Source organism: Ursus arctos, unplaced genomic scaffold, assembly GCF_023065955.2.
Source record: "Ursus arctos isolate Adak ecotype North America unplaced genomic scaffold, UrsArc2.0 scaffold_19, whole genome shotgun sequence".
In the NCBI taxonomy this organism is placed as follows: Eukaryota; Metazoa; Chordata; class Mammalia; order Carnivora; family Ursidae; genus Ursus; species Ursus arctos.
The window spans coordinates 55,805,805-55,832,712 of NW_026622863.1; the positions used below are offsets into that span (position 1 = coordinate 55,805,805).

Consider the following 26,908-nt stretch of genomic DNA (forward strand, 5'->3'; position numbering starts at 1 on the left):
AATGCAAATAAGGGACAACTGCCTGCTTCAGTTGGGAGAGCATGCAATCTGATCTTGGGATCATGAGTTTGAGCCTCGCGTTGGGTGTAGAGCTTACTTAAATTTTTTAAAAAAGAAGCAGATGCAAACCACAGTGAGATATCACTTCATGCATGATAGAATGGTTACCTTCAAACAGACAAGAGATTACAAGTGTGGAGGAGGTTGGGGAGAAAATGGGGAGAAAATTCTCACTGTTAGTGAGAATGCAAATTGGTGTAGCCACTGTGGAAAATAATACGGAGGCTTTCTAAAGCCTAACAATAGAGCTACCATGTGATTCCACAACCCTGCTTCTGGATATATATCCAATAAAAATAATATCAAGATTTCAAAGAGATCTCTTCACCCCCATGTTCATTGCAGCATTATCTACAATAGACAAGACATGGAAACAATCTAAGCACCTATCTATGCGTGATGGTTAAAGAAGATTTAAGATACACACAGACACACAGGAACATTATTCCGCCACGAGAAAGAAAGAAATCCTGTCACTGCAACCACGTGGATGGAACTCGAGGGAACTATTCTAAATGAAATAACTCGAGAACATACATATTATATGATATCACTTATACAGGGAATATTAAAAAAAAAACAATTCAAACTCATAGAAACAGATTTATTGACACTGGCCAAATCACACTACCTCAGTGTTTTCATCTATAATATAGCAATAATAGTATAATCTATCTTTCAGGGCTGTGATGAAAACCAAATTAGTTAATATATGTAAGACGGGGTTGCAGTGATGACACAGACAAGACCACGGCATGGGCCTTGAGTTTAGGGTTTTGGCTTGGCCTGCCCATATAGAATTTTAGTGGACCCTTTTCTGATCTTACTGGACCAGGGTCAGTCCTCAGACGTAAAGCTGAAAAGGGAAGAAAACCGACCCAGCCCGCAATTACTCCCACACAGACACCTGGATAGTCACTCCCAACATCCAGGTCAACCAGAAGACTTGTATATTACCTGTCTGTTTCCACACGGGTCTACACTCTTACTGGAGAAGAAAACAATAAATGTGCCCCTAGGCACTGGTCCCAAAGTATAATCTCTTGACCACCATGAGTAGCATTACCCTGACTGTAAAAAAGGAGAATTTCGGGCACAATCCCAGAACTGCGAAAAGAGTAAACTGCAGAGGGGCCCAGAAATCATGTATTACCACCCCTCCCTGGGGTTGTTGCAGACCCGGTTTGAGAACCAGAGCGCTAAGTCAGAACTCATCCCTAAATCAGCGTCAGATAAATTACACTGGGAACAAATCTTACACATGCATCCTTGCTTGCGTTAGGACACAAACTTCAAAAACATCTATTTTTTTTTTTTAAGTAGGCTCCATGCTCAGGAGCCCAACACAGGACTTGAACTCATGAACTGGAGATCAAGACCTGAGCTGAGATCAGGAGTCAAACACTTAACCGACTGAGCCACTGAGGTGCCCCCAAAAATCTATTCTGAAATTTAATATATTCTGACTCATATGAGAGTAAATACAAACAACAAATCATCTAGTGCAAAAAGGGAAGGAGACTTCCATTTTCTCCCTTTTTTGTGAAAAAACTTTAAGAAAATGTAAACTTAAAATGTCTTTCTCTGCTCCTTTGAGATGTACGTAAATCACTTTAAAGGTTAAATAAGCAGGACTGGGGATGGGGGGGCGGGGATCCAGGCCACCGCTGCCTGCTCTGTCCATGCCCACTGGCACGGCTCCTTCCTCCCTCTTCTCCCAGCTGTTCACATTTCCTGCTGCTCTGGCTCTCCCGGCCCCTAAATGTTCTTCCCAACGTTTTGTCTCTTAAGCAGGTGACACAGGTGCAGTCAGGGGACAGATTGTCATGCTCCTGCTCCCTCAGCTGCCTGCGCTCCTGGCTCAGTTCTTCCAAGCGCAGCAGACGCACAGGGCCATGGGCAATTCTTTCCCACCCATCTCACTCACCCTCCTTTTCTTCCTCAAATATGTCCCCCTCCAGTAGAACAGCCCAGCGCTTAGTTGTTCTCCTCTTCTCCTTCTCTGAGCAGCTCTGCACTGACCCTCAGCGGGCAGACACCTCCCTCCCATTTAACCTCCTGTGGTTCCTCCCACCACCACCAGCCACTGAAATAAATTCCCTGGGGGAATCGGTGCTTGGCCACCATGGAGGACTTTCCCCACAGGACTCCTGGGCGCACTGACGGGCCCGCGTATGTAGGATGTAGGATGTTAAAAGTGTCTGTGCATGTTCCACTGCAGAATGACACTGAAAAAGACTCCTGAACTCATCTTTTCCCACAGACGTACGGAATCTATGCAGGGAGCAGCTCCCTCTGAAAGAAATTCCAGATACTAGACGAGTGATACCTACACATCAAGTAAACAAGAAGATACTCACATTAAAATGGGACCTGGCGCACCCTCCGCCATGTGGAGACACGTGGAACAAAGAAGGGAGCTCAGTCATGAGAATTTGAAAAAACAAATAACATGAAAGCTTTTGTGTCTCATGCAAAAGGAAAAACGAAAATACCCCAAACATCTGAGAGACAATCAAGAGCTTGGAAAGAGCTGAACGACATTATTTTCCTGAGACCACTGCATCAGGACTGGAGGGGAAGCTGTTTTATCTAATGCATACGCAACAACACAGAGAGGCAAGGAAAGTGAAGAGACAGAGAAATGTTACAAAGGACGTGATAAAACCCCCAAAACAAGCTATAATGAAACGGAGACAGAGTTCGAAATAATGTTCCTAAACATGTTCACCAAGGCAAGGAGCACAAGGCCCAAGCGAAGTGAGAATTTCCTCTTCCAGGAAGAGGAGTCCACAGAGACCCACGCTGACACACAGCATAATCGTCCAACTTAAGGAAAAGGAAAGCCAGAGGAGAGCAGCTTGCTACATACAAGGAAACCCCCATAGGACCATTAGATTTTCTCCAGAAACGTCACAGGCCAGAGCAGGTAGCATGATGTAGTCAAACTGCTGAACAGACAGGACTGCAAACCGAGAATCTTCTACTTGGACAACTGTCCTTCAACACGGAAGGAGACATAACGAGTTTTCCATACAAGAGGAAACTGAAGGAGCTCATCAGTACTAAACTGGCCTTAAAGAAATGTTCAAGGCACTTCAAGTTGAAACAAAAGGATATTAGTACAGTAAAACTTACAAAAGTATAAATCTCACTGCTCAAGGTAAACACATAGCTAAATTCAGAACTCTAGACTGTTGGTAGGTAAATCACTTAACTCTAGCAGAAAAGGTAAAAGACAAATGTGTTTCTGTAATTAGAACTATACTGATTTGTAAATTGATACACAAGGTAAAAGGGTGTAAATTGTGACATCGAAAACAAAATGTAGGGGGGACAGATTGCAAAGTTTTAGTACACATTCAAAGTTGTTCTCAGCTTAAAACAGATTGTTATATTAAGATGTTTTAGCTTAATATACACTGCTCTCTAGCTAATATAGACGGCAGAGATGTTATATATAAACTGAATGGTAACCACAAATCAAAAAAGTCACAGATACGCAAAAAACAGAGTAAGGAATCCAAGTATAGCGCTAAAGAAAACCAGCCAGCCATGAAAGAGACAGAGAAGAGTAAACTACAAAACAGCGACAAAACTAAAACAGTACTGCAATAGAAACACCTCTATCAATAATTACTTTGAATGTAAATGCAGGAAACGCTCCAATCAAAAGACATACTGTGACAGTGCATTTAAAAAAAAAAAAAAAAGGCCCATCTACATGCTGTTTACAACAGATTCATTTCAGACGTAAAGACACCTGCTGACTGAAAGTGAAGGGATGGACAAATATTTTTCATGCAAATAGATGTCAAAAGAAAGCTGGAGTAGCAATCCTTATATTGGACAAGCTAGACTTTAAAACAATGTCTGCAAAAAGTGACAAAGAAGGACACTATGTAGTAATAAAAGGGACAATCCAACAAAAAAAATATAACAATTGTAAATACTCATGGACCCAGCATGGGTGCGCCCACATACATAAAACAGTTAATAAGAAACATAAAAGGGCTGATCAGTAGTAATACAATAATAGGAGAGGACTTTCATACCTCACTAACGTCAACGGACAGATCATCCAAACAGAAAATCAACAACGAAACAGTGGCTTTGAATGACACACTGGACTAGGTGGATTTAACAGATATATTCAGAATATTCCATCCTAAAACAGCAGAATACATAATCTCTTCAAGTACATACAGGATATTCTCCAGAATAGAGGACATATTAGGCCACAAAAAAAGCCTCAACAAATTAGAAAAGACTGAAGTCACACCGTGCATCTTTGCTAACCTCACTGCTATGAAACTCGAAGTTAAGAAGAAAAAAACCTAGGAATACCACAAAAACACGGAGCTAAAATAACATGCTACTAAACAATGAATGAGTCAACCAAGAAATCAAAGAAGAAATAAACAAGTACATGGAAACAAATTACATTGAAAAAAAATGGTCCCAAATCTTAGGGATGCAGCAAAAAGGGTTCTGAGAGGAAGTTTAGAGTAATATGGGCCAACCTCAACAAGCAAGAAGCATGTCAAATAGACAACCTAACTTTGTACCTATAGGAGCCAGAAAAAGAAAAACAAAACCCCAAAGCAGAAGAAAGGAAATAATAAAGATTAGAGCAGAAGTAAATAATAAAGAAAATTTTTTAAAAAATCAGATCAATGAAACCAGGTGCTGGTTCCTTGAAAAGAGCAACAAAATTGATAAACCTCTAGACAGACTCATCAGAGAGAGATCGATAGGAATCAAAATCACAAATAAAAGAAGAGAAATAGCAACCAACACTACAGGTTTCTGAATATTATGAAAAACTACATGCCAACAAATCAGACAACCTAGAAGAAATGGTTACATTCATAGAAACGTATAACCTACTAAAACAGAAGCATGAAGACATAGAAAATTTATGGACCAATTATCAGAATGGAGAAGGAATCAGTAAAAAAAGAAACAAACAAAAAAAAAACCACTCAAATAACAAAAGTTCAAGACTAGATGGCTTCATGGATGAATTCTACCAAAAACAGACAGAAGAGTTAATATCTATTCTCAGACTATTCTAAACAATAGAAACGGAAGGAAAAGTTCCCAATTCATCCTATAAGGCCAGCATTAGCCTGATACCAAAACCAAAACACCATAGAGAAAGACAACTATAGGGAAACATCCTGATGAACATAGATGTAAAAATCCTCAATAAAATAGTAGCAAAACGAATCCAACAATATATTAAAAAACCATTTACCATGATCAAGGGGGATATAATCCTGGGTCACAAGAGTGGCTCAATACTCAAATCAATCAATGTGATACGTCACATCGATAAGAGAAAGGATAAAAACCATATGATCATTTCAATAGACCCAGAAAAAGCACCTGAGAAAGTACAACATCCATTCATGATAAAAGACCTCAATAAAGTAAAAGGGAACATAATTAAGGCCATATATGAAAAACCCCACAGTGAACATTATACTCAGTGGGGGAAAACTGCAAGCTTTTCCCCTAAGGTCAGGAATCAGATTCCCACCATTTTCATTCAACATAGTACCTGAAGTCCTAGCCACAAAAATTAGACAAGAAAAAAATATCCACGGTGAGGGGCGGTTCCAAGATGGCGGAGGAGCAGGAGACCTAACGTTCTCTGGTCCCTGGAATTCAGCTACAGAGCTACCGAGCCATTCTGAATACCTATGAGCGCAACCGGAGAACGAAGAAAAGAGTAGCAGAAACTCTATGAACAGAAAAGTGACCACTTTCTGCAAGGAGGAGAAAAGATGGTGGAGGAGCAGGGGACCCCTTTCTCAGCTGGTCCTGAGTCGAGCTGGATACATACCAGACCATCCTGAACACCCACGGAATCAGCCTGAAATGCAGGAAGATACATCTGGATCTCTACAAAGGAACATCTCCAGCGCTGAGTATTGAGGTACAAAACGGGGAGCCATGAATCCTCGCACAGATATCAGAAGATAAACGGAAGGGGGAGGGAGCTGCCGTGTTCAGGCGCCGGGAAGCGGTAGCCACCTGCACTGGGGAGCGGGCGGACTCGCGGACCGGCACCCTCGGGAAAGCACACGGAGACCGTGAGCCTGGGAACGCGCGACCAGACTGAAAACCGGCGCTCCGGAGCACTCACTGCAACCGGACTGAAACCGGGAGCTTGGGAGCGCAGGTGAGCTGACTGAAAACCGGCGCTCCGGAGAGCGCATGCGCAGGGACCACACTGAACTGGAGCTCGGGAGCATGCGCAGGAACCGGGGCAGCTGGCGGCCGGCGGTATTAGAACTACAAAGGACAGAGACGTGCCAGGCCTGGAAGTGAGGGCTGGGAGAGCGACTGTGGGGCGCACAGCCCAGGACACTGCAGGGTTTTTAGCAGCACAGACAGAAACAGAGTTAATGTGGCCAGGAGAGCTCAGTGAGAGTGGACTGCGATCCCTCTGTTCTGAGACAGAGGCTAGGATACGGCCACTGCTGCTCTGACTCTCAGAAGGGTCACAGAAAAACCACCAGGGAAAGTCGCCAGAGAACAAAACCCTGGAAATACCAGCTCACATTGTGCTAATCTCCATCCCCCCTCCCAGGGGACAGGGAGACTCTACCCAAACAAGTTTGCCTGAGTATCAGCGTGGCGGGCCCCTCCCCCAGAAGGCAGCCTGACAAATCAAGAAGCCCACATCCCTAAGGTCCCTATAAAACAAGTGCACACTGCCTGGGTCCTGGTCAATAATTGGGGCTCTGGGCATCCCCGCAACCTCTCCTCATCAGAATGACGAGGAGAAAACCCCCTCCAGCAAGGAAAAGATAATGAGTCTGTGGCCTCTGCCACAGAACTGATGGATATGGATATGACCAAATTGTTAGAAATGGAGTTCAGAGTAACAACGGTCAAGATGATGTATAGACTTGGAAAAAATGTTAACGACAATATTAATGAGAATATAGACTAAGGGCAGAAATGAAAGCAAATCTGGCAGAAATGAAAAATGCTATGAATCAAATGCAGTCTAAACTAGACACTCTGATGGCCAGGGTAAATGAGGCAGAAGAACGAATGAGTGAATTGGAGGATGGGATGGTAGAAGAGAAAGTGAAAACAGAAACTGGGCTCAAAAAAATACATGCTCAAGAATGTAGATTTCAGGAGATTACTGACTCAATGAAACATTCCAATGTCAGAATCATTGGCATCCCCGAGGGGATGGATGAACAAACTGCAGCTGAAAACTTCCCTAATCTGGCAAAGGAAACAAGCATTCTGTGTCCAATAGGCAGAGAGGACCCCTCCCAAGGTCAATCACAGCAAACCTACATCACGTCACATCATAGTTCATTTCTCAAATGTTAGATCCAAGGATACAGTATTGAAAGCAGCCAGGGGAAAGAAAATCCTAACCTACAGAGGTAGGAATATCAGAATAATGTCAGACCTGTCTACAGAGACGTGGTTCTATAAAAGTAAAAAGGCCCCAAGAGTGATACAGAACAGAAAGTCACAATCTATAGAAACAAAGACTTCACAGGCAACATGACATCATTAAAATCATCTCTCTCAATAATCACTCTCAATGTGAATGGCCTAAATGCTCCCATAAAAGCCACAGGGTTGCAGATTGGATAAAAAGACATGACCCATCCATTATCTGTCTACAAAAGACTCATTTTCAACCTAAAGATACATCCAGACTGAAAGTGAAGGGATGGAAAACCATTTTTTCACACCAATGGACCTCAAAAGAAAGCTGGGGTAGCAATTCTCATATCAGACACATTAGATTTTAAACTACAGACTGTTGTTAGAGATACAGAAGGACATTAGACTATTCTTAAAGGATGTATTCAAGAGGTGGATATGACAATTATAAATATCTATCCCCCCAACAGGGGAGCAGCAAGATACACAAGCAAACTCGTAACCAGAATAAAGAGACATATAGATAATAATACGTTAATAGTAGGGGACCTCAACACTCCACTCTCAGCAATAGACACATCACCTAAGCAGAAAATCAACAAAGAAACAAGAGCTTTGAATGACATACTAGACCAGATGGACCTCATAGATATATATAGAACACTACACCCCAGAACAACAGAATACTCATTCTTTTCAAATGCACATGGAACTTTCTCCAGAATAGACCATATACTGGGTCACAAAACAGGTCTCAACTGATACCAAAAGACTGAGAGTATTCCCTGCACATTCTCAGACCATGATGCTTTGAAATTGGAACTCAACCACAAGGAAAAATTTGGAAGAAACTCAAACACTTGGAAACGAAGAACCATCCTGCTCAAGAATGACTGGGTAAACCAGGAAATTAAAAATCAGTTTAAACAATTTTTGGAGACCAATGAAAATGAAAACACATCGGTCCAAAACCTATGGGACACTGCAAAGGCAGTCCTAAGGGGAAAATACATAGCCGTCCAAGCCTGACTCAAGAGAACAGAAAAATCTAAAGTGCAGTTTTTATATTCTCAGCCCAAGAAGCTGGAGCTGGAAGAGAAGAACAGGCCTAACCCACCCACGAGAAGGCAGGTGATCAAGATTAGAGCAGAGATCAATGAATTAGAACCCAGGAGCACAGTAGGGCAGATCAACAGAACTAGAAGCTGGTTCTTTGAAAGAGTAAATAAGATCGATAAGCCACTGGCCAGTCTTATTCAAAAGAATAGAGAAAGGACCCAAATTAGTAAAATTATGAATGAAAGGGGAGAGATCACAACCAACACTGATGAAATAGGAAGGATCATTAGAAACTTTTATCAACACCTTTATGCCAATAAATTAAACAACCTGGAAGAAATGGATGCCTTCCTGGAAACCTATAAACTACCAAGACTGAAACAGGAAGAAACTGATTATTTAAACAGACCGATTAATTATGAAGAGATTGAAGCAGTGATCAAAAACCTCCCCAAAAATAAGAGTCCAGGGCCTGACGGATTCCCCGGGGAATTCTACCAAACATTCAAAGAAGAAATAATACCTATTCTCCTGAAGCTATTGTTTCAAAAAATAGAAACAGAAGGAAAACTACCAAACTCATTCTATGAGACCAGTATTACCTTGATCAGCAAACCAGGCAAAGACCCCATCAAAAAGGAGAATTACAGACTGATACCCCTGATGAATATGGATGCCAAAATTCTCAACAAGATCCTAACTAATAGGATCTAACAGTACATTAAAAGATTTATACATCACGACCAAGTGGGATTCATCCCTGGGATGCACGGGTGGTTCAATTTTCGCAAATCGATCAGTGTGATAGACCACATCAACAAGAAAAGAGTCAAGAACCATACGATCCTTTCAAATGATGCAGAAAAAGCATTTGACAAAATGCAGCATCCTTTCCTGATTAAAACCTTCAGAGTGTAGGGATAGAGGGTACATTCCTCAATTTCGTAAAAACCACCTATGAAAAGCCTATCGCCAATATCAGTCTCAATGAAGAAAAGCTGAAAGCCTTTCCCTTAAGATCAGGAACATGACATGGATGCCCACTCTCAGCATTATTATTCAGCATAGTATTAGAAGTCCTTGCAACAGCAATCAGACGACAAAAAGGGATAAAAGGTATTCAAATTGGCAAAGAAGAAGTCAAACTGTCTCTCTTCACAGATGACATGATACTCTATATAGAAAACCCAAAAGACTCCACCCCCAAATTACTAGAACTTATAGAGCAATTCAGTAATGTAGCAGGATACAAAATCAATGCTCAGCAATCAGTTGCATTTCTATACATGAACAATGAGACTGAAGAAAGAGAAATTAGGGAATGCATTCCATTTACAATAGCACCAAAACTTATACGTTATCTCGGAACTAACCTAGCCAGAGACGTAAAGGATCTATATTCGAGAAACTACAAATCACTCTTGAAAGACAGTGAAGACGACACACAAAGATAGAAGAATATTCCATGCTCATGGATCGGAAGAATAAACATAGTTAAAGTGTCTATTCTACCCAGAGCAATCTACACTTTCAATGCCACCCTGAACAAACTACCACTGACCTTTTTCAAAGAGCTGGAACAAACAGCCTTTAAATTTGTGTGGAACCAGAACAGACCTCGAATAGCCATGGAAATGTTGAGAAGGAAAAACAAAGCTGGCGGCATCATATTGCCCGGTTTCAAGCTATACTACAAAGCTGTGATCACAAAGACAGCATGGTACTGGCACAAAAACAGACACATAGATCAATGGAACAGAATAGAGACTCCAGAAATGGACCCTCGGTTCTATGGGCAACTAATCTTCACAAAGCAGGAAAAAACATGCGGTGGAAAAAAGACAGTCTCTTCAATAAATGGTGCTGGGAAAATTGGACAGCTTTAAGCAAAAGAATGAAACTTGACCACTCTCTCCCACCATACACAAAGATAAACTCCAAATGGATGAAAGACCTCGATGTGAGACAGGAATCCACCAAAATCATACAGGAGAACATAGGCTGTAACCTCTTTTACATCGGCCACAGTAACTTCTCTCATGACACATCTCCAAAAGCAAGAGAAACAAAAGAAAAATGAACTTGTGGGACTTCATCAAGATAAAAAGCTTCCACACAGCAAAGGAAACAGTCAAAAAAACTAAGAGGCAGCCCACAGAACAGGAGAAGATATTTGCAAATGACACTACAGATCAAAGACTGGTATCCAAGATCTATAAGGAACATCTCAAACTCAATACACGAGAAACAAATAATCAAATCAAAAAATGGGCAGAAGATATGAACGCTTTCCCAATGAAGACATACAAATGGCTAACAGACACATGAAAAAATGTTCAACATCATTAGCTATCAGGGAAATTCAAATCAAAACCACATTGAGATACCACCTTATGCCAGTTAGAATGGCAAAAATGGAGAAGTCAAGAAAAAACCAATGTTGGAGAGGATGTGGAGAAAGGGGAACCCTCTTACACTGTTGGTGGGAACGCAAGTTGATACAGCCACTTTGGAAAACAGTGTGGAGGTCCCTCAAAAAGTTAAAAACAGAGCTACCCTATGACCCAGTAATTGCACTACTGTGTATTTACCCCAAAGATATGGACATAGTGAAGAGAAGGGTCATATGCACCACAATGTTCATAGCAGCATTGTCCCCTGTAGCTAAATTGTGGAGCCGAGATGCCCTTCAAAAGACAAATGGATAAAGAAGATGTGGTCCGTATATACGATGGAATATTACTCAGCCATCAGAAAGAACCATTAGCCAACATTTACAGCAACATGGACGGGACTGGAGGAGATTACACTAAGTGAAATAAATCAAGCAGAGAAAGACAATTATATGGTTTCACTCATTAATGGAACATAAGAAATACGGAGATCGGTAGAAGGAAGGGAAGAATGAAGGGGGGGTAAACAGAAGGGGAATGAACCAAGACAGACTATGGACTCTGGGAAACAAACTGAGGGCTTCAGAAGGGAGAGGGGTGGGGGCTTGGGATAGGCCGGTGATGGGTATTAAGGAGGCCATGTACTGCATGGAGCACTGGGTGTTATATGCAAACAATGAATCATGGAGCTACATCAAAAACTAAGGGTGTACTGTATGGTGACTAACATAATAAAAAAAATTTTTTTAAAGACAATAGAAAAGTTCGGTGAAAAGAAAATCTTTTTTTTTTTTTTTTTGAAAAGAAGAACTTAGTTGATATAACTTTAGCTAGACTAACCAGAGGGGGGAGGAGAAGGAGAGAGAACGTAAATAAAATGTGAAATGGAAGAGGAGACATTACAACTGGTAGCACACAAATTTAAATGATCAAGAGTGACCACTATGGACAATTATGTCAACAAACTGGAGACTGTATTAGAAATAAATTCCTAAAAACCTACAACCTACCAAGACTGAAGCATGAAGAACAAAAAAAAAATCTAAATGGACCACTTACGAGCAAGGATATTGAAAAAGTAATCAAAAACCTCTCATCAAACGAAAGCCCAGAGGCCTAGATGGCTCACTGGTGAATTCAACCAAACGTTGAGAAAATACCAACTCTTTTCCAACTCCTTCCAGAATATCACAGAGGACAGAACATTTCCAAACTCACTTTCATGGCCAGCATTACCCTGATACCAAAACAAGATAAGGATACTACAAGAAAATAAAATTACATCGCTGATGAACATAGCTGCAAAAAAATATTTAAGAAAATGTTAGCATGTCAAATTCAACAGGGCATTAAAAGGAGCATCCACGATGATATAGTGGGATTTATTTCAGGGATGTAAGGATGGCTCAATATCCATAAAGCAACCAATGTGATACCCCTCATTAACAATGTGAAGGATGAAAATCGTATCCCCCCAACAGATGCAGGAAAGCCTCTGACAATAGTCACATCTATTCATGATAAAAACTCTGAACAAACTGGGTACAGGGAGAAGGTAGCGCGATATAATAAAGGCCATGTATCACAAGGCCACAGCTAACATAATACTCAATGGCGAAACGCTGAAAGTCATTCCATCTAAGATCAGGAACAAAACAAGGATGCCCACTCTTGCCCTTTTCAGTCAAATTACTCCTGGAAGTTTTAGCCAGAAAAATTAAGTATAAAACAGAAATTAGGGGCGCCTGGGTGGCACAGCAGTTAAGCGTCTGCCTTCGGCTCAGGGCGTGATCCCAGCGTCTTGGGATCGAGCCCCACATCAGGCTCTTCTGCTATGAGCCTGCTTCTTCCTCTCCCACTCCCCCTGCTTGTGTTCCCTCTCTCGCTGGCTGTCTCTGTCTCTGTCTCTGTCGAATAAATAAAATCTTTAAAAAAAAAAAAACAGAAATTAAAAGTAGACATACTGGAAAGGTAGAAGTAACGTGGTCTCCATTTGCAGATGGCATGATATCATATACAGAAAACCCTAAACACTCTCCCTGTCAGATCGCTATCATCAAAAAGACAAAGGATACCAAGTGTTGGCAAGGATGTAGAGAAAACAGAACCCTTGTGCACAGTTGGTGGGAATGGAAATTGGTGCAGCCACTGTCAAAAACAGTATGAAGGTCCCTCAAAAAATTAAAATACAACTATCCTATCATCAGGCAATCCTACTTCTGGGTATATATCCAAAGAAAAGGGAATCCCTGTCTTTAAGAGATCTCTGGACACCCCCATGGTCATTGCATCTACAATGCCAAGACATGGGTACAACCTAAGTGTCGACTGTAAGACGAGTCAATACAGACAGTGGGGTATACAGAGTGTATGATGACTATAGTTAACAGTACTGTGCAGACACATAACCAACGGAGCCACCCAGGCGCCCCTAAAGCTGTTTTTTAAAATACTTTATTTATTTATTTATTTGAGAAAGAAAAAAGAGACAGAGGATGACAGCACGAGGCGGGGGTAGAGGGGTAGGGTAGGGGCTATGGGAGATTGAGAAGCAGACCCCTGGGACCATGACCTGAGCCCAAGGAAGATGCTTAACCAACTGAGCCACCCAGGTCCCCCTCCAATAAAGCTGTTTTTAAGAAAACAATAACGACTTAATAATTCCTAAATAAATAGACTCAGTATTGTGATAAATATCAAAGATGCCTCAATTCAAGGATGCCTTAGAGCATCTATCAAAAGATTACACGCATACACCTTTAAACCAGTGATCACAGTTCACACCCTATCACCCATAGAAATCCACACACACACAGCTGTCTGAAACAAATGTTAACATTCTTTCTATGAAAGAAACCTTACAAAATGTATATGTGACCAATAAGCAAATGATTACATGAATATTTTATGTACTAATTCTATTTTTACTACGGATAAAACGTCTCCACAATACAGCACATAAATGTTGAGAGCAGCTGCGTAACATTATATAAAACACAATATGTACATAAATGACATGCAAACTTAATATTTGATTTTATATATTAAACTGACAGAGAGAGAGAGAGAGCAGCCCACAAGCAAGGGGAGCAGCAGAGGGAGAGAGAGAAGCCAACTCCCCGCTGAGCAGGGAGCCCGATGCAGGGCTCGATCCCAGGACACCGGGACCATGACCTGAGCCGAAGGGAGACGCTTAACCAACTGAGCCACCCAGGTGCCCCGACATACAAACTTTCAACTCAATATCAATACGTGTATTTATAAGAGATTAAAACTATACAGCCAGGGACAAATAGGAATGTATGTTTCTAAAAGAGAGGGATTTATATTGGGTATATAAAAGTGAAGAATATAATGTACTTCTCATTCAGAAGTCTTTAAGCTATTTCCCCAAAACAGAAATGTTACATGGGTAACAAATGTCGGAACCACACTTGAAACTGATCAAAAACACAAACTGCTTTTCTACTTTTTCAATTGAATTGTAAGCATGTTTTTCTTCTTTCTTTTTCCTTCCTTCCTTCCTTCCTTCCTTCCTTCCTTCCTTCCTTCCTTCCTTCCTTCCAGAGTGCAAAAGGGGCTGGGGGAGGAACACAGAGAGAGGGAGAGAGAGAATCTCAAGCAGGTTTCACACTCAGTGCAGAGCCAGACACGGATCTCAATCTCACCATCCTGAGATCATGATCTGAGCTGAAATCAAGAGTCACGTTTAACTGAGTCACCCGGTAACCAGTTACTCAGTATATAACTAGCTTTGAGTTCAATGGATAAGGCAAGGATTGTTTCACAGACCTCTAATTTTTACATATCTAGGTTGACTCTATTTTTTAAAAATTAATTTCTTAAAAACATTTTATTTATTCATTTGAGACAGAGAGATAGAGAGAAAGAAAGAGCATGAGCAGGGGGAGAAGCAGAGAGAGAGGGAGAAGCAGACTCCCCGCTGCACCGTGAGCCCAATGCGGGGCTCAGTCCCAGGACCTGGAGATCATGACCTGAGCTAAAGGCAAACGCTTCACCATCTGAGCCATCCAGGTGCCCCCGAAAATTAATAGCTTAATAACTTAAGTTTGTTATATGATTTAAGGGCACTGTTGATAGTTACTGATTTCAGGTTATGGAATGATTTAGTCTATTCCCTCTAACACCTCTGTTTGGTATTCAGTAATGCTCTTGGTCATCCTCTAATAAGCTTTTTAAATTCTGGCAGAGCGAATTCCCCTAGTACTCCGCATTTTTCAGGACTTTGCACTTTATTGAGGTCATTGACCCCATCGGGATTACATGTGCAGTTCCTTTAATCCCGGTCTACACAGAGCAGCCCGACTATCCAATGCCCACTAACACTACAGGCTCCTTGATATCCAGAACCTGACCGCCAACTCCAAAAGGAATCCTGGGCATCAAAGCTGATCAACCCCCTACGCAACCCTCAAAAGCTTTAGGTCATTACTTCATGGTATGAATTGTTCACGGCACATAAAAAGCCCGAGGAGAAAGAAGTGAGAACTGACAGGAGATTCTGTGATATGGGGGAGAAATGCTCAGAGAGCCAGCCTTCAGCAGAACAAGGAAAATAAGGAAACCAGTCGATGAAAAGAAGCCCACTAGGCAGGACACCTCAGAGCAAGAGAAGTAAAGGTGTTCACACTGTGAAGAGATGGTGTTGTATGAAGACAGGACCCAACCACGGCCCTGAGACATTCATTCCACCACCGAGCACCAGTCATTTCCTCTCTTCTCCCTACCTCTCTGGGCTTCTTTCCCAGATGAAATTCTCTTGCAGAAGCACACCTGCATTTCAGAGTACATGTTTAAGATGCCAACATACCGCAGTTCCCATGCTACCCCTTCCCATGCCACCGCCGCACCCACAAGCAGAAGCACCTCGATGACAAAGGGCCACCCTCTCTTTCCTTGCCGCAGGAGAGATGCAGGGACAACCAGCTTCCACCTGGAGGCCAAAATGCAAACTTCTCTGTGTCTTCACGTGCCCTCCTCTCCTACAAATGCCCCCCAATTCTGCTGCGGCAATGGGGATGTGGCTAGACTGAGGTTCCTCCCCAAACATACACAGTAGAGATCCTGTAACCTCAGGACCAGAGCAAGTTCTCCACTTTCTGAAATGTAACTGGGAGCCCTGGTGCTCAACCCTTTCTTCATATTGGAGTTACCTGGGACATTTTATCTATTTATCATCTAACTATCTGTCTGTCTATGTATTTATTTGAGAGAGAGAGAGAGAGAACAAGAGAGAACATGAGTAGGGAGGGGAGGAGCAGAGGGAGAGGGAGAAGCAGACTCCCCACTGAGCAGGGAGCCCAATGTGGGGCTCGATCCCAGGACCTTGGGATCGTGACCACAGCCAAAGGCAGATGCTCAACTGACTGAAACACCCAGGTGTTCCCCTGGGACATTTCATTAAAACGACTTAGAAATTGGGCTTCACTGCAGATGCCAGGACAGAGCAATTTAGAGATGGTCACAGATGAGGGTAATTTTTAAAACTACCCATGTGATCCCCAGAGAAACTGGACTGAAAAGCATGCATTTATGGTATTAATATTATATATTGCTTCTCAACCTGTAACACGCATGCTAGTCACTTGAAGAGTTTGATAAAACAAATGATAAGGCTCCACACTTAGAAATTATGATTCAGGGGCACCTGAGTGGCTCAGCTGGTTGAGCACTGGGCTCTTGATTTCAGCTCAGGTCATGATCTCAGGTTCCTGAGCATGAGCTCCAGGCTCAGCAGGGAGTCTGCTTCTCTCCCTCCCTCTGCCTCCCTTCTCCTCCCCCACCCCCACTTACATGTTTTCTCTTTTTTGCACACTCTCTCTCTCAAATAAATATTTAACCAAAAAAAAAAAAATTCTGAATCAGCTGGTCCAGGGTGGGGCCTATGAACTTATATTTTCTCCTGTTGCAACTTTGAAAGTAATTTTATTTTCAGCTCTACTGAACTATGATTGACCAGAAAAATTGTATATCTGTAAGCTATACAAATGATTTTTTGTACATGTATACACGATGATATGATTACCGCACCAAGCTAATTATCATATCCATCACTGCACACAGATGTCGTGTGTGTGTGTGTGTGTGTGTGTGTGTGTGTGTGCACACGCACGGTGAGGGCTGGGAGACGGGGGGAAATGGGGATGTCTGTCAAGGGTACAAACTTCCGTAAGTTCTGGAGATCTAATATACAGCACAGTGACTATACGTAATAATACCGCAGTGCATACATAAATTTACTGCGGGAGTAGATCTAAGGAACTTGTCCACATCCTCAGATGGTTTGACGCTGGGCCCTCAAATCCCACTTCTGGTTGCTATGATCTAGTGAAAGGAGGCAGAGAAAACTAGAGCCTCTTTTGCCCACACGCATATCACAATACAAATAGTATTTGTTGCCAGTATAGACTTCCCTGAGAGCTCATGTTTGCAGTTGTCTCTCTGTAACATGAGAGGGGACTAGAGACAAGAGCAGTATTTGAACAAGGCTGTATTTGGGAAACAACATCCATTCACTCATTTATGAGATAAATGTCTCTAGACACCAACTGGTGGCCAGAACGGAGAGGAGCGGGCGGATTGCAGAATGGATGAAGGGAGTAGGACGTGGAGTCTTCAGAGTGCACGGGACAGAATGAAAAAGGCATGAAGACGAAAGTACGGCACAGGGAACCGAGGCGAGGGTATTTTCATAGCGTTGTAGGATGACAGATAATAGTTACACCTACGCTGAGTGTAGGCTCACAGACAGACTTGCACAATCACTGTGTGGAACACCTGAAACTAATGCCACGTCGTGTGTCAGCTGTACTTCAGAAAAGTAGAGAAGTGTTTCTAGAACACCTACTATGTACTCACATGCGCGGTGGGAGCATGCATGTGCGACACTGTGCTAGGAACCTCGCATTCTGTGAGCCAATCCTGGAAATACCCTGGGAGGTGGTGACATCTTTCCCAGGGGCTTACAGGTGCTGGGCCTGGTAATTCTAGGAACACGGATTCTCTCTGTCTCTTTCCTTACCTTACTGATCCTACGAAGAGTCCTGCACGAGAGCACAACTAAGTGAGAAGAGAAGGATGGAGCAGGGCCTTTCTGTCTCAAAAGAGAAAGAGAGAGAATAGAGCAGTTGACAGATTTGGGTAGATTATTCACTTGCATCATGTATTTTGTTTGTCTTCACCATGAAGGACGATCAATACGCTCCCCAGAAATAGAAGGCGGGTGCTGCAAGCTACTCTTGACGCCCATGTTTTAACCAGAAAGACAGACATTGGCTCATCAAATTTAAGATCTGAGTGCAGGTGTCAGGAGATAGTACCAGCCCTGGACCAGTAGGACGGGTGGCTGCCATGAGCTCTCATGTTCTCTGAGCTGTTCCAGAAACACAGAGCAGTAGGAGGGAGTGGGCGAGGGGCCAGGGTGGGGCTACTGCCTGGTCTCAGAGTTTTGCTAGGGCAAACCTGATCCGACAGTTTTCTGTTAAGCCCTGTAGACTCAGACAGGCTGTCTCTATGACAACCAAACATCACCAAAAATGGAAAGTACCTGTAACACCCACCTGTGCTGTGATAGCCTAAGAGGCTTATAAGCTCATGTGTGTGTCAGCGTGACTCATCCTTGGGACTGGATTCTGAAGAGAAGAGAAATTCACACTCCAGGACGTCCTGAGAAACTTGATGCACATTCCACAAAATCGTGTCCTACAGGATGGAAAAAAAAAATGGAGACCACTGTTCCAGGGGAAACTAGAGCCAAAAGAGTCAAGATGACTCATGCAATCTGTGAAACATGATTGAATCCTGGAAATGAAAACACGGCATGATTGCATCACTGGAGGAAACGTGTATACAGACTCCCGGCTAGGTGCATGTAATATAACAGCGGTGGGACACCTGGGTGGCTCAGCTGGGTAAGTGTCTGCCTTCGGCCGGGTCATGATCTCAGGGTCCTGAGACTGAGCCCCACATTGGGCCCCCTGCTCAGTGGGGGGCCTGCTTCTCCCTCTGTCTGGGACTCCCCCTGCTTGTGTGCGCTCGCTTGCTTGCTCTCTGATAAATAAATCTTAAAAAAATTGGTAGTGCACAAAGTGTGGCAAGTGTACTGTGGTTATGTAGGACAATGATCTTCTTAGGGAGTAAACATTCTGATACTGAAAGGGGCAGCATGTCAGGATACCCGCACGTTACTGTGAAGCGGAGTAACGGAAGCCTCACTGCAATGGCGTAGGGAGGCCAGAAGGGGGCGCTCCCAGCCCCCTACCACTGCGATCGCGGACCTCAGCAGGAAGAAGTCTTTCCACTAGACTTTCCCCGCAGGATGAAGAGAGCTCTTCTCCTTGCCTGGCAACAGCCGAGCCAGAGACCGTCCCAGCTCACCAATGAGAAGCCACTACACCTCAAACACCCAGTTCCTCCAACGGGCTTTTGCTTATGGCAGCCCTTCCAAACCCCACATCTTCCACTAGAAAAGCGTGTTCCTCTGCTTTGTTCTCCATGCTAAGCTATTCCTTTGCCATCACTTACTTGTCCCTATTTGCAATTCTCTGCCATTCCCAAATAAACCCATTTTTGCTGTTTCAGATTTAAGGTCAACATTATTCTCACGTGAAAACACAAAAACATACACAGAGAGGAAAAAAGTGTGGTTATGTGGCAAAATTTGGCTTGTACAGACGAAGTTTGCTGTTGTCTTTCATACTATTGAACTATTCCCAGTTATCGCCTTTGCTACCATGACTCTCTCCATTTTTTTCCATAGCCCTCAGTATCCACCACCCCCCAATCCCTTAACTTCTTTGCATACACTGTCCCTTGTACCATTAAACCCACAATAGATTTTAAGATCTGTGGCCGGCAACCTAACTATCCGCACTCTCCCCTTGCACCCTCTCTCCCCACATCCCCAGGCTCCCTGTGTCCCAACTCTCCCTATGCTCCCCTGCGTCTTACCCTGTACATTCTGTGTCCTCGTTCTCACTCTGCACATTCTCACACTTACAATGTTACACAAACACTCCAGCTTTCCTGCCTCGCACCTCATCCTGAAGAGGCAAAGGTCACCGCACATACCTGGTGGGATGTTAAGGGTTTGGAAAGTATAAAAGGTACAAAAGGTCCCATTTCTCAGTCATCCTGAGTTCTGGAAGCATTACTATTCTTCCACATGTGAACATGCTATCATGACACACACCACTGTGGTTGTGGTATGTGGGCATGTGAATGTGACTGTGATCATAGGAGTGTGTGTGTGTGAAGGACTCAAGTTGAGGTTGTGGTAAATGTGTGGATGATCGGGCTGGTAGAGAGCACAGGGCCGTGTGCAAGTGTAAATGCGTACATGACGGGTTTACATTTGTGTGTGACGTGTGTCTGTGTTTCTCCACCATCACAGCTCTAATCCCTCACTTAGAAATGGATGATAATTAGATCGTGAGCCAGAAGCAAATTCTGGAATTCTTGTTTAGAAATATCAAGGATTGGTATATACTCAAATTTAAATTCCTTCATTGCTTACAAAAGTAATGCGTGCCCATGACATGAGATTCAACAACGAGTAGACGAGTGTGGTAGTTGTTCAGTGATCTTGAACTGAGTGAGGAGAATTGAATTATTTGACTTATTTTAAAAAGATTTTACTTACTTCAGAGAGAGAGAGAGAGAGAGAGAGAGAGGGAGCGTGCGAGCACCCAAGCATGAGCAGGGGGAGGGGCAGAGGGAGAAGCAGACTCCCCGCTGAGCAGGGAGCCTGATATGGGACTCGATCCCAGGACCCTGAGATCATGACTCGAGCCACAGACACTTAAATGACTGAGCCCCCCAGGCACCCCCGACATTCTTTAAAGGGGAGAATCTGCCTGTGAAAGCATCGGATGATGGTGCTTTGGTTTACTTACAAATCTTTGGATATGGTTTTATTTAGACTTCCTGCAGGATTGGGGTCAATATTGCTCAATCACGTTTTCCCACAAAAGTTCCTCATTATCTAACCTTCACATTCATTGGAATCGAGTTGTGCAATGAATCTAATCATTTCTAACGCACATTAGTGGCTTCAAGTTCTTTTTTACTTGTATCTCAGTGAATATCCATAGCAAGTATGTTGTCAGATTCCAAATTTCTGCTCATAAATCGTGAGATGGTATATCTCTGTGCCTATGACTTAGTAAAAAAAAAAAAAAAATGCATTTTCAGGCAGAATAACAACTCAGCAAAGAGAGAATCCACTGAGTCAATGAGCTCTATTGCTACCTTGTCAGGCCATCTCCTGTCAGGGCTCAGAACTTCCAGCTTCCTCTCTATGAGTTCCTATCTGCATCCAGGGATCATGCAAAAGGGGGGCTTCTCCTAAACTCCACGAACATGGTCTCTTCAGAGATGCTAACAGAAGGTTGTGATTGTTTTTAGTAGGCAGTAACAGTGACTCCCTCCACCCCATAACGATTCCCAGGTCCCCAAGGCTGCACGGTCACTGCCACTCCAGGGAAAATACTACTTTGCAGTTCGGAAGGGAGGTGAGGTCATAGAATCACAGATCCATAGGGCAGGGTCTGGCTGCCTCCCTGTCACACATGCAACAGCTGTTACAACCTTCACACTCCACCCACCGTCCTGGCAGCAGAAAAGCATCGTGTATTTTCTGCTCCAGTGGGAGGGACACAGTCCGTAAGGGCAGGAGGCGTGTCAACAGTCTGGGTAGTGATCGTGTGAGTCGATGGAATTCTGGGGTGGACGGTGCTCCAGTTCAAAGCGACACAGGAATGAGGAAAATTCCTGAGGCCTGAGCTGAGCTGGCAGAGAGAAGTGAGGCTTCTGACGCCACACCAATCCCTGATGGCTCTCGCTGGAATTTCTCTAGACTAACCTTTCAGGATCACTGCAGGGTGCCTGGCTTGTCATGATGAGCAGGTGGGTCCTCGGAATCCCGTAATCCTACACGAGAACAGCCTCTGAGGGACAGTTTCTAACACAGATACATTTTTTTTTAACTATGGAGTATGGTGTACGTAAGGGAGACACTGATTCTGTGTCTCCTAGAACACCTGCTGTCTGATGATGATGGAGAGACTGCGGAACTGAGGAAGTAGAGTAGTAAACCTTTGCATCGTGTGTTTTAGAGAGCAGCTGTCAGGATCAAATGCACGTTGTGACATTTTCCCTGGTTTACAAATATTTTAGTATCCAGCCTAAGCTCAACATGAATTTCTCCACAACTTTCTACCATGCACAAGATTTCACCCGTCTCACTTTATTGGCAATAGTTTCATTAATCTCAGGTGTGAATAGAGAAATACGTGATCTGAAAATAGTAAACATTCATTTCTACACACTGTTATGTCCATGACTGAAGTTTCATAGTCGGGGTATCACGTCAATGGTTTCATAACGTGATATTACTGGTCACTCACTGGGACACCTGACACTGCACACTGGCACTGGCACACAAGCAAAGAAGTCCTGTCTGATAAGGGAGTCATTCTGTTTTCCTTAAAACCAGGTTAGTCACAGGGGAGAGTCTTTTTTCTATCATACTCAGCAGTTCACCTAACGTAATAAGAACCCCAAATCATTTTTCATACTCGATATTGGCCTGTAGAATATTTATACAAGGAAAAAAAAACCTGTGAAAACCAGAATTATTGAAAAAAAAATCTCTCAATCTAAATTAAAATGTCAGGGTATAGGAAGCAACACTAAATAGAGATCTAATTTATCTGAAAGCCCAGGGTCATAATTTATTAGCGTAGGACAGCTAAGAAGATCATCTTTGCTCCACCCCAGCACTCCGCCCCCTACGCAGTGTCTGCATGTTCACGTACAGGCTAACCATTCTGTGCCTCCTTTGTTTTCCTCTGAAAATGAAAACGATGTATGGGCCCTTACTAAAGACTTGTTAAGATTTTAAAAATCAATGCATGTACAGTGTCCATACCAGTGATCCATGCAAATGGTTATATAAAGGCTACTATGGTAAACTCTGGAAGCCTCTAAACAAAGCACCTATATTTTAGTAATTTCCTTTGAGTAGGAACTAGTCATAAATGGAAACTATTGGCTCTCAGCTGACATGCTCCCTATAACTCCTGCCTCATATTTCCAACAGGAATCTGGCAACAAAGGTGCATAAGCCGTCATCTGGAAACCAGCAGAATAGCCTCGGGACACTTGACAATAGGAGTAACATTTCTAGTATAGTTGAAATCCTGAGAAATTTCTCTCTCCTTTACCATTGTACCTGCCTTTTCTCTCCACTGGGACCAGGGAGGTCCACAGACCTGATTCTCAAACACCGGACCACAGCCAGCTCCTTGCTGCTTCTTTCTAAAGGAGTCACCCTGGGGCGCCTGGGTGGCTCAGCTGTGAAGGTTGCATTCAGCTCCGGTTATGATCCCAGGGGCCGGGGATCGAGCACCACATTGGGCTCCCTGCTCAGCGGGAAGCCTGCTTCTCCCTCCCACACTCCCCTTGTGTTCCCTCTCTCACTGTCTCCCTCTGTCAATAAAATCTTCACAAATTAGTAAATAAAGGAGTCACCCAGACGATGGCAGGTCTGGGGTTGGAAAACTGTCTCAGTGATCTTGGATGCAAACTTGTGTTGTACGCTCACGAAGAGGGCAGGGGTCCGTCTGGTGGCACCAGCCGCCCCCTGCGTGCACTTCAGGGGAACACGGTCAGTCCCGGAACTGCAGGTGGGCAGAACCGAAAGTCAAACTCCCAAGTACATGGAGCCCTCTATGCTCCCTTATTGGATGCTATATACACGGATTAATCTGCTTTTTCCTAAGCATGGGAGGCCAAATCGAACAGCTTACACGTCACAAAGAAGAAAGATTTTGGATACTGTTCTGCTACATTTCAAGGAGAAATCACAGTGCATGGCTATCATTGCCTGGTGTTTTACCTTCGGGGCTGATGGTCTGGGCCAGCGGCTCCCTGGTTTTCAGGCTGCCCAGGCAAAAGCAGCAGGGGTCCAACACGTTCATAGAAAGTGGGTTTTCCCCAGATCCTCCCAGGAGACCACAGTCACCCAGAACATTCTTGTCGTGCGGAGCACTTCTGTATCCTCGAACACGCTCCCCTCCAGCTGCCAGGTGTGCAGTGCTCTTGGGAATAACCCCAGCTGGGTGATGGTGACCATCCCTGCACTATTTCTGCTGCCTGTTTCCCAACTGTCTGCCCCTTTCTTCTCATGAGTCATGACTCCAGTCTACCTTGGCTCTGCTGGGACTGGATAGGAACTCAAGTCCCTCAATATAATGAGAGAGATGTAAATTCTGGGTTTTAACAACGTTCAGATATTTATTCATTCATCCCCTGCCAAGCCTAAGCTCTATTATTCAACACATTACAGACAAGTAGTGACCAAGACAGACAGACAGAGCCCTGCCCAATTAAAAGCAAACTGTAATAGCAATTTAAGGGAATGTAAGGGGATTGCCATGTATTGTGGACTTGTAGCTTTCAAATTTATTAATGTTTAAAGGAGAAAGATTAGAGTCTATGAGTTAACGAAATGTTAACGTGCTAAAACAGTCTGTAAATTATAGAGAAATATTTGACTGTGCAACTTCCAACGTGACAAATGAAGATTTCCAGATGTCAAGCAGGCATGGGAATTTAGGACAATTTTATCAATAAGGAAGTAAATATGATGCTCATTCAAGAAGCTGAAGAAAACAATGGACGTACAGAATAATGAAGTAGGCTGTGGTGCGGTTGGGGGCAAATTCATTTAGGGCAGCAGGGAAGTGGTGGGTCAGCTTACCAACTTTGCACAATCCATCCTACGGAGATGGTATTCATTTGAAACGTGACATTACAGAAGAAACTTAGTATATTTAAATTCATGTGAAAATGTGCATATATGAACTTGAATGTATGTTCAGGGAGGGCAAAAAAAGACGTACTTGCTAATCTTGTAAAGATCTCTGGTGAATATGAAAAGTTTATATACACACACGCTTGGACAAAGGCATAATTTGGGGATCTATAAAAGGCAATTAATTCTGTTTCTTTTTTTTTAGTGATTATATCAATTGACCCTGCTGGTCTTATGACTTTTAGGGGTTCACCCGCATGGTCTTCAAAGTGACAAAGTCTATAATGAAGTAATCATTACATTTGGAGTAGGTTAGAAAAAGGCATTTAAGGAGAGGCAGTTTGTGTTTGTTTATGGGGCGTTTGTGACGGTGGGGTTTCTATGGGAGCTGAACAACCTGAAAAATTACTGTCTCACAGTTCTGGAGGTTCTTAGAAACCTGAAGCCAACCTGTTGGCAGGGCCACACTTCATCTCAAGAATTGAGTCTTCCCTCTTTCTCACTTCTGGGGACCGTCAGCTCTCCTCGGCCTTCATCGGCTGGCAGCTGCATCGCTCAGTCTCTGCCCTCATCACCACACACTGTTGTGTGTGTGTGTCTCATTTCCCTCGTCTCATTAGGACAGCAGGCATTGAATTCGGGTTTACCTGAATCCAGTACGACCTCATTTCGGCTGGACTACGTCTGCAGAGATCCTATTGCCCAAGGAGGTTACAAGTACAGGCACTGAGGAGGAGGACTTGCGCAGGTTTGAGGCACGCTGTGTAACCCTCCACAGGCCTAACGGGCACTAGGGAGTTAACTGTCACTGAGGGATTGAAGCGCACGACAGGTCTGAAGGTTGGGAGTGGGACCATGCAGGGATATTAAGGATATGAGGCAGGGGTGCCTGGGCGGCTCAGTCAGTTAAACACCTGACTTCAGCTCAGGTCATGATCTCAGAATCCTGGGAGCAAGTCCCACACAGGGCTCCCTGCTCAGCTGGCAGCCTGCTTCTCTCTCTCTCCCTCTGCTGCTCCCCCTGCTTGGGTTCTCTTGTGCTCTCTCTCAAATAAAGTCTTTTAAAAAAAGTCTTTAAGAAAAAAAAAAAAAAAAGGATATGAGGCATAGATGTCCTGAGGGAATAAGAGGGTGAAGGAAATCATGGGAAGGAAGGGGATTATGGGTGATGAATTCATTGGCAAAAGAGAGTTCAAAGGCAAGGAATGGTGGGTAAAAGGCAGACAAACCTTACTGCCTGGGAAGGGTGAAAGAACATATGGGTGGAAGGGGGATAGTTGCTTGTGAGTGGAGGCCTGGGGGGGGGGGTGGTTGAGTGCTCTAACCAGAGATGAATGGTGGCAAGAAAGCCGATGCCTGGGGAACATAATGACACACGTAGTTAATGTGGGTGGAGGGGGATCATTGGAGCTGGGAGAACAGCTGACATCAGTAGGTTTAAGGACCCGTGAGAAAGTGTTAGGGAGTGTAGGGTTGGGGATAACGGGTGCAGGGTCATGAGGAATCTAAGGACTCCTGATAAATGATGGCTGAGACATTGAGGGTAGTGGACATAAAAGACACAATAAATGGGCTGAAGTTATTAGAATGATGGTGGGAGGGGGAGATAAATGACCATGGGAGAGGAGGAAAGAATGGAGATTCGGGGACAATGGAAGGAAGTTTGAACTGAGGGCTCTAGAATTAGGTGAAGAGGGGTTTACTGGTGTAGAAGTCTAACGTGCTCAAGATGAATGTAGAAGAGCAGGAGGAAGCCTAGAAGCTCATTTGGAGGGAGAGTGCTAGGGTTCGCGGTATCTACAGGTCATGCAAAGATTCAGGTCACCATGGGGGATAGAGGTGGAGGGTGAGGAGGGGTGGAGCTGGGGGTGATGGAGTTCCAGGAGTTCTCTTGGAGGTCACTAATTCATCCTCCTCCTCACTAATTCCCTGATCTGCATTTGATTCACAATTGTCAACAGTTTCTAATTTCGGTCCATGAGGCAATACCCTTATTTTTATAAAATACTCAGTAAGCTTTTCAATGGAATATACGGTAAAGGACTACAGGTAAAATTGTGAGTCAACGAGAGTTGATATTTTCTCTTTTTTGGGGATACTATGGACAAGGTGTGACATGGAGAGGGCA

At 43.5% G+C, this 26,908-nt stretch overlaps 1 long non-coding RNA gene across 2 annotated transcripts in view; it reads right to left on the reverse strand.

Annotated features, from left to right (window-relative positions):
* Positions 1-26,908, reverse strand: part of LOC130544094 (uncharacterized) — a 54,504-nt gene that overhangs the window by 18,242 nt on the left and 9,354 nt on the right. For both annotated transcript variants that reach the window (XR_008960075.1, XR_008960074.1), the window contains one exon: positions 18,524-18,665. This is a non-coding gene — a long non-coding RNA (uncharacterized LOC130544094). The remainder of the gene's footprint in view (positions 1-18,523; positions 18,666-26,908) is intronic.